This window comes from Chelonoidis abingdonii, chromosome 2, assembly GCF_003597395.2.
Source record: "Chelonoidis abingdonii isolate Lonesome George chromosome 2, CheloAbing_2.0, whole genome shotgun sequence".
NCBI lineage: Eukaryota > Metazoa > Chordata > Testudines > Testudinidae > Chelonoidis > Chelonoidis abingdonii.
Genome location: NC_133770.1, coordinates 141,180,833 through 141,188,171, shown reverse-complemented (window position 1 = coordinate 141,188,171; position 7,339 = coordinate 141,180,833). Strand labels below are relative to the sequence as shown.

Genomic DNA, 7,339 nt, shown 5'->3' with positions numbered 1-7,339 from the left:
ACAGACAGGAGATATTTATACATGCAGAGAACATGTATAACAGGAACACACAGACATGTTATACATGTTCTCTGCATGTATAAATATCTCCTGTCTGTGTTCCATTCTATGCATCTGAAGAAGTGAGCTATAGCTCACGAAAGCTCATGCTGAAATAAATTTGTTAGTCTCTAAGGTGCCACAAGTACTTCTGTTCTTTTTGCGGATACAGACTAACACGGCTGCTACTCTGAAACCTATCTTTTAACCAGTTACCAATCCATGAGAGGATCTTCCCTCTTATCCCATGACAGCTTACTTTGCTTAGGAGTCTTTGGTGAGGGACCTTGTCAAAGGCTTTCTGAAAATCTAAGTACACTATATCCACTGGATCCCCCTTTCCACAGGCTTGTTGACCCCCTTAAAGAATTCTAGTAGATTGGTGAGGCATGATTTTCCTTTACAAAAACCATGTTGACTCTTCTCCAACAAATTATGTTCATCTATATGTCTGACAATTTTGTTCTTTACTACAGTTTCAAACAGTTTTCCCAGTACTGAAGTCAAGGTTTTTACTGTAATTGCTGGGATCACCTCTGGAGCCCTTTCTAAAAATTGGCATCACATTAGCTATCCTCCAGTCATTTGGTACAGAAGCTGATTTAAATGATAGGCTACAGACTACAATTAGTAGTTCTGCAATTTCACATTTGAGTTCCTTCAGAATTCTTGGGTGAATACCATCTGGTCCCGGTGACTTATTACTGTTTAGTTTATCTATTTGTTCCAAAACCTCCTCTAATTACACCTCTATCTGAGACAGTTTCATTCTGGTGTGAACCCTGGCAGAAATCTGGGGAGGGGAGCTATGTGACCCTACATGCCCCCTCCCCCCCACTGTGTTGCCTTGGGAAGACACGGTGCCAGGTACCAGGAGATGCGGGTCCATCTCAGGCCTGGAGCATGGAGAGCGCGGGCAGAGAGGGTTGGGTCGGTTTGTCGCCCCCCTGCGTGAGAGAGGTGTATGGGAATGTGTGTATATCACCTCTCCCTGTGTAAACCCTAAAGCCTTAAAGATACAAAAGTAAATTAAAAGATCAACTACACAGTATTTCTCAGTCAACTTGATGTTAATTTGAATGTTTGTACTGCATAGATCTGACTGATTTAGGGTTGCCAACTGTCTAATCACACAAACCCAAACACCCTTGCCCCATACCTTCCCCAAGGCCCCAACCCCCGCCTTCCATAGCTCACTCTCCCCGAGACTCACTCACTTTCACTGGGCTGGGGCAGGAGGTTGGGGTGAGGGAAGGGGTGCAGGCTCTGAGTTTGGGCTGAGGGGTTTGGAGTATGAGAGGGGGCTCTGGGCTGAGCCTGGGGCAGGAGGTGCAGAAGGAGGTGTGGGGTGCAAGCTCTGGGAGGGAGTTTGGGTGCAGGAGGGGGCTCCAGGCTGGGGTAGAGTGCAAGAGAGGGGTGGGGTGCAGGCTCTGGGAGGTGGCTCAGGGCTGGGGCAGGGGACTGGAGTGCAGGGACGGACCCTGCCTTAGCCCTGCTGGGGCACCGACCGGGAGCTGCTGGAGGTAACTGGGGCCAAGGAACTCCATGTGCTGCCCCTTCTGTGTGCAGCTCTTGGAAGCAGCCAGCACATTCCTGCCGCCCTGGGGGAGTGCAGGAGACTTCGCGTGCTGCCCATGCAGCTCCCACTGGCTGCAATTCCTGGCCACTGCTGCTCGGGGCAGGGGCAGCGAGCGGAGACCCCTCCCCCTTCTCCAGCTGCCACAGAGACATGCTGGCTGCTTCTGGGATTGGTGCTGTGCCAGGGTAGGCACGGAGCCTGTCTTAGCCCTGCTGCGCTACCAGACTTTTAGTGGTCTAAAATCTCCCAGTTTGGCTTCAGTAGCCTCAGGGAGATAGGGCCTGATTCCGGGAGACTCCCAGAAACCTGGAGGGTTGGCAACCCTACGTTAATTGCCATTGAACTCACTCGAACACAAGTAATTTTACCAGGTGTTCCGTATTCAGCATAGGGAAATATGGTCTCCCTGTATAAAATATATATAACATTTTAGCAAATCAGTTTTACCCCTTTCACTATTTCATTATAAAGTTACCTAAAATGTTTCTGAGCAACAATTTGCCTGTAGCAATAGACTGTCTTGTAGTGTCCCCAAAACTCAGTCTGAGTCAGAGGCAATTTTCATGGGCTCAGGCCATTTTTAAGCTTAGTTAATGTTAAATCCTACAAACAATCACAGACTAAGCCAGCCCACCCCTTTTTTTAACAAGCATTAGACATAATTACAAGGAAGAAGCACTTATATAGTTTTCATTGCAGCACTCCTCAGTACTGCTTTGCTCATTGGTGCAACACAAAATTAGGTCAGTTTACTACAGTATGGTACAATAATCGGAGATGATATGCTGCTAAATAATAAAATTTCTACTGGATTCCAAAAGACATGTACCTTGTTAAACTAAATCCAAGCTACATATAGAGAACAACTTCTAGCTGAGCCACAGATCCCTGACCCTCAATAAGGTGAAAGCTCCCTGATTCATACACCTACCTGGTAACGATGCTCTTTATGCTTCCAAGGGCTTTGTTTGGGGCCTCAGCTGCAATAATTTGTGTAATGCATACACTGCAAGCTCAGTCACCACACGGACTCTGCTAATTGGTCAATAATAATTAACACTTTTCTTCTTCAAAAGGCTTTCCAAACATTCACTAATCAATCCTCCCAATACCCTAGTGAAGCAGATGGCTTAACCTTTATATTACAGATGAAAAAACAAAAAAACAATGCAGCTACATGAATTGACCTGTCCTAAACCACAGAGTCAGTGTCAGGAGTTTCAAGCTCCTAGCCCTGTGTCCAGATCACTAAATTACACCACTCTGGCAACTGGCAGATAGCAGATATAACACTAATTTATAACAAAAAAATGACATGTACGAAGTATTGCTATTCATTAGACATAATTTTAGGGATGACCCTTAAGTGTGAACGACACTCACAGAAGATCAGACGTTACACATAACAGCAACACCACATTTGCCCTTCTACAAGCCAGTTTGTACCTTTTGCTTTTTGTCTCTCCGTAACTACACCTGCCACTATGACTTCCTCTTGAGAAATTCCCAGAGCCAGCTCCTTTGTCTGCTATAAACACAAGGAGCAAAACGTCAGCTAGAAGGTAAACTTGGCGGAGGCTCACAAAATACACAGCCAAACAATCCAGGGCCTTGTTGAGTCCAGCCCTTTTATTGCACGCAACCATAACCTTGACCAGCCCGCTCTATTTATATGGCTTCCCAAGTATATAAACTGTTGCTGTTAAATTATGAGTATCCTACATTTATGAGAGCAATTAGTCTGTTTAGAAAAGCTATTTGTCTGTCTCCTGTATTATAAATGCTTCCCCTCCTTCTTTTGCCCAAAGCAAAACAAAACAATGTTTGGATTTTTAATTGAGGGTGGGCTACATCTAAAGTTCACTTAATGCAAGGAAATCGCTATTATATTCAACATTATTGGGGGATGATAAACTTTCATTAGAACTGGAATGTCCCTTTATGATGAGCGTGTGTGTCAGGCATACATAAGAGTTTTATTTTTAAACCTCTTCATCCAAGTTCATTAAGAGAGGAGATCATTTTGTTAGGAAATATTGCATTAAAAACCACGCAAAGTGAATGACAGAAACCAGAATGCTCTTCATTTCAGGGGTGGGTTGGTGGTGATAGTTTCGTCCTCACAATAAGGACACGTCTGGAGGCAGAGTTGTATGACTGGGAATGTATCCCTTTAAATTGAATTCTGCAGTGGATTGAAGGAAGGGATGGAATAAAGGGGGCACGAGACTTTTGGTGGGATGGATTAAAACTCATTTTCAAAAGGAGAACTAAGCCTCTCTAATGTTGCTCTATTGTATGTTACTGCTTACGGTGGCAAATGCATCTAAAGGCAGTTACCGGGATATGTATCACCCACTGTGCCTGTCTTTCTGGATAGTCTTCGCAGCCAGGGATAAAAATATGCAAATCCTGGTCTAACAGACACAGACTTCCACTACATATTGCAAAAACAAGATCCTAGAGACCAGCAGTATTATTTCTAGAACTCAGAGCCTGAAGCACTTGTATGAAGAGTTGTGTGGCTGGTGGCCAATAGGCTATTTACTTCTATGAGTGCAGTTCATTCTCCCTTAGAGGGACTAGCATCCCAATTTCATGAAAAAGGAAACTTACAAGGCAAATTCAGCAGCTGGGAAAGTTAAGAGAATAGAGTTATCCTTCTCAGCACCTTTGCTTTGCTATTCTGTGTGAGCTAGTCTCTCCTCTTTCATATGCATGTAGCTCTGGTTAGCGTGGATGAAAGTTCTACATTCTCATCACTATATAGGCCCTTGTAAAACAGACCCATTGCAACACTTACAAGCAGATGATCCTGCAGTGGGTCTCAGAAGGGAGGTGAGGACAAATTAGGAGTAGTGAAGTGGCCATCTCGGAAAAAGGAAAAATTTTTAAAACCAGAATTGCATAGTTCAATCAATAAATGTAAAGAAATACATGACTAGCTGGCATAATGAGAGTTGTGATATAGATAGAGAATCTCCAGTCTGTACTGGGACAAAGAATGTAAAGATTTAAAGGAAAACTATGCCTGATTTGCTCAGCATGATGAGAACACACTTGATTAAAGGCACTTCTTATGTGTTACTCCTGGGGCAATTTTGCGCCACTGCATATGCCACTGTGCTATGCATATTTTTTTCTGCAGAAAATAACTTCTGCCAGAAACTTGCTGCCTTTTGTCCACCAGAAGCCACTGTGGCTCTCGAACATAGCAGCTGCTTCCGAGCACTCCCCAACTGTGACAGGGAAGAGAAGAGGCTGCTCTGGTTTATGGATTTTGGGTAGCAGGAAGAATACCCCTGGCCAGGGCTCTAGGGGTGTGTCAGTGTAGATTTGTTCCAGTGTAGGTTTGGGTCATCTGCTCAAGAAACTCCCTAAAGAAGCACAGGAACAAATCTGCACTGATACAACCCTAGAGCACCGACCAGGGATATTCTGCCTGCTATCTGGCTATGTAGACTCTCTCCTCAGGCCCTACACTCCCAGCACTCCCAGCTATCTTTGAGACACCACTGTCTTCCTGAGGAAACTACAGTCCTTTGGTTATCTTCCAGAAAACACCATCCTAGCCACTATGGATGTAGAAGCCCTCTACACCAACATTCCACACAAGCCATCAGGAATAACATCTCCAATATCATCATGGCAAACCTGGTGGCTGAACTTTGTAACTTTGTCCTCATCCACAACTATTTCAGATTTGGGGACAATTTATACCTTCAAGTCAGCAGGACTGCTATGGGTACCAGCATGGCCCCTAAGTATGACAACATTTTTATGGCTGATTTAGAATGCTTCCTCAGCTCTCCTCCCCTTATGCCCCTACTCTACTTGCGCTACATTGATGACATCTTCATCATCTGGACACATGGGAAGGAGGCCCTTGAGGAATTCCACCAAGATTTCAACGATTTCCACCCTATCATCAACCACACAAGAGGTCCACTTCCTAGACACTACAGTGTTAATAAGCAATGGTCACATAAACACCACCCTATACCGGAAACCTACTGACCGCTACACTTACCTACATGCCTCCAACTTTCATCAAGATCACATCACACGATCCATTGCCTACAGCCAAGCTCTAAGATACAACCACATTTGCTCTGATGCCTCAGACAGAGACAAACACCTACAGAATCTCTATCAAGAGTTCCTAAAACTGCAATACCCACCTGGTGAAGTGAAGAAACAGATTGACAGAGCCAGAAGGGTACCGAGAAGTCACCTACTACAAGACAGGCCCAACAAAGAAAGTAACAGAACATCACAAGCTGTTACCTACAGCCCCCAACTAAAACCTCTACAGCACATCATCAAGGAATCTACAACCTATCTGAAGGGATGATCCTCACTTTCAACAGACTTGGGAGGACAGGTCAGTCCCTTGCCTACTGAAGCCCCCCCCCCATCGGAAACAAATACTCACCAGCAAACTATCAACCACCACACAAAAAACCCAACCCAGGAACAAATTCCTGGCTACAACCCCAGTGCCAATTCTGTTCACATATCTGTTCATGGGATAACCATCATAGGACCTAACCACACAGTCCACACATCCAGGGCTTGTTCAACACTGCACATCTCACTCAATGTGATATGTGCAGCGATGCCCTCTGCATGCACATTGCAAACTGACAGTCTCGTACACAAAAGAATAAATGGACACAAATCTGACATCAGGAATCATAACATTCAAAAACCAGTAGGAGAACACTTCAATCTCTCTGGTCACTCAATAACAGACCTAAAAGTGGCAATTCTTCAACAAAAAACTTCAAAAACAGACTCCAACGTAAAACTGCAGAACTGGAATTAATTTGCAAACTGGATACCATCAGATTAGGCCTGAATAAAGACTGGGAGTGGTTGGGTCATTACATAACCTAAACTTAATTTCCCCAATACTAATTTCTCCTTACTTTTACTTACACCTTCTTGTCAACTGTCTGTAACGGGCCACTTTCTTACTACTTCAAAAATTATTTTTCCTCCCTTGGTATCCTGCTGTTAATTGATTTATCTCATTAGACTGACCTCATACTTGGTAAAGCAACTCCCATCCTTTCATGTATTTACACCTGCTCCTGTATTTTTCACTTCATGCATCTGATCAAGTGGGCTCTAGCCCACGGAAGTTTATGCGCAAATAAATTTGTTCATCTCTAAGGTGCCACAAGGACTCCTCGTTGTTTTTGCTCATACAGATTAACCTGGCTACCACTCTGAAACCTGTCACAATATTATATTGATATTCTGACAAATAAAATATGCAGAATTTTAAAATGTGTGAATAATTTGTTATTTTTTGGTGCAGAATTTCTAATTGTTTGGCACAGAATTCCCCCAGAAGTAATGTGTAAACTCTGAAATCTATTTCAGAATTAAGGTCTAGTGAGACATAATATTGTAAGGTAAACCAATGCCTTTGTGCAAGAGTCAGTAGCCATTTTATTCTTAGTGTGGTTGCAGCCTGTCACCCAGGAGACACTCACTCTGTGCTCTTAAGTGAAGACTATACTTTTTTATTTTAAAGGAAATCAAGAATGAACTCTAATTTTTAAGCTGAAAGTATTTGATGTCTTTTGTAAATTAAATTAAAACCTATACCACATGTATACACAACCAACATTCTGGAATTTATGGGAGATTGGTGACATCTTGTAAAGTGGATGTTTGTGACACTTGTTGTGGGACACACACGTCATATCG

General features: G+C 43.5%; 1 protein-coding gene across 2 annotated transcripts in view; it reads right to left on the bottom strand.

Annotated features, from left to right (window-relative positions):
* FBXL7 (F-box and leucine rich repeat protein 7) overlaps nucleotides 1-7,339 on the bottom strand; it is a 346,458-nt gene that overhangs the window by 35,783 nt on the left and 303,336 nt on the right. The window contains exon 1 of one of the 2 annotated variants that reach the window (XM_032789744.2): nucleotides 3,065-3,140. The exons of the other annotated variant lie outside the window; for it this stretch is intronic. The gene's annotated coding sequence lies outside the window, so the exon portion shown is untranslated. Of the gene's footprint in view, nucleotides 1-3,064; nucleotides 3,141-7,339 lie in introns of those variants that run through there. 2 annotated transcript variants of the gene reach the window in all.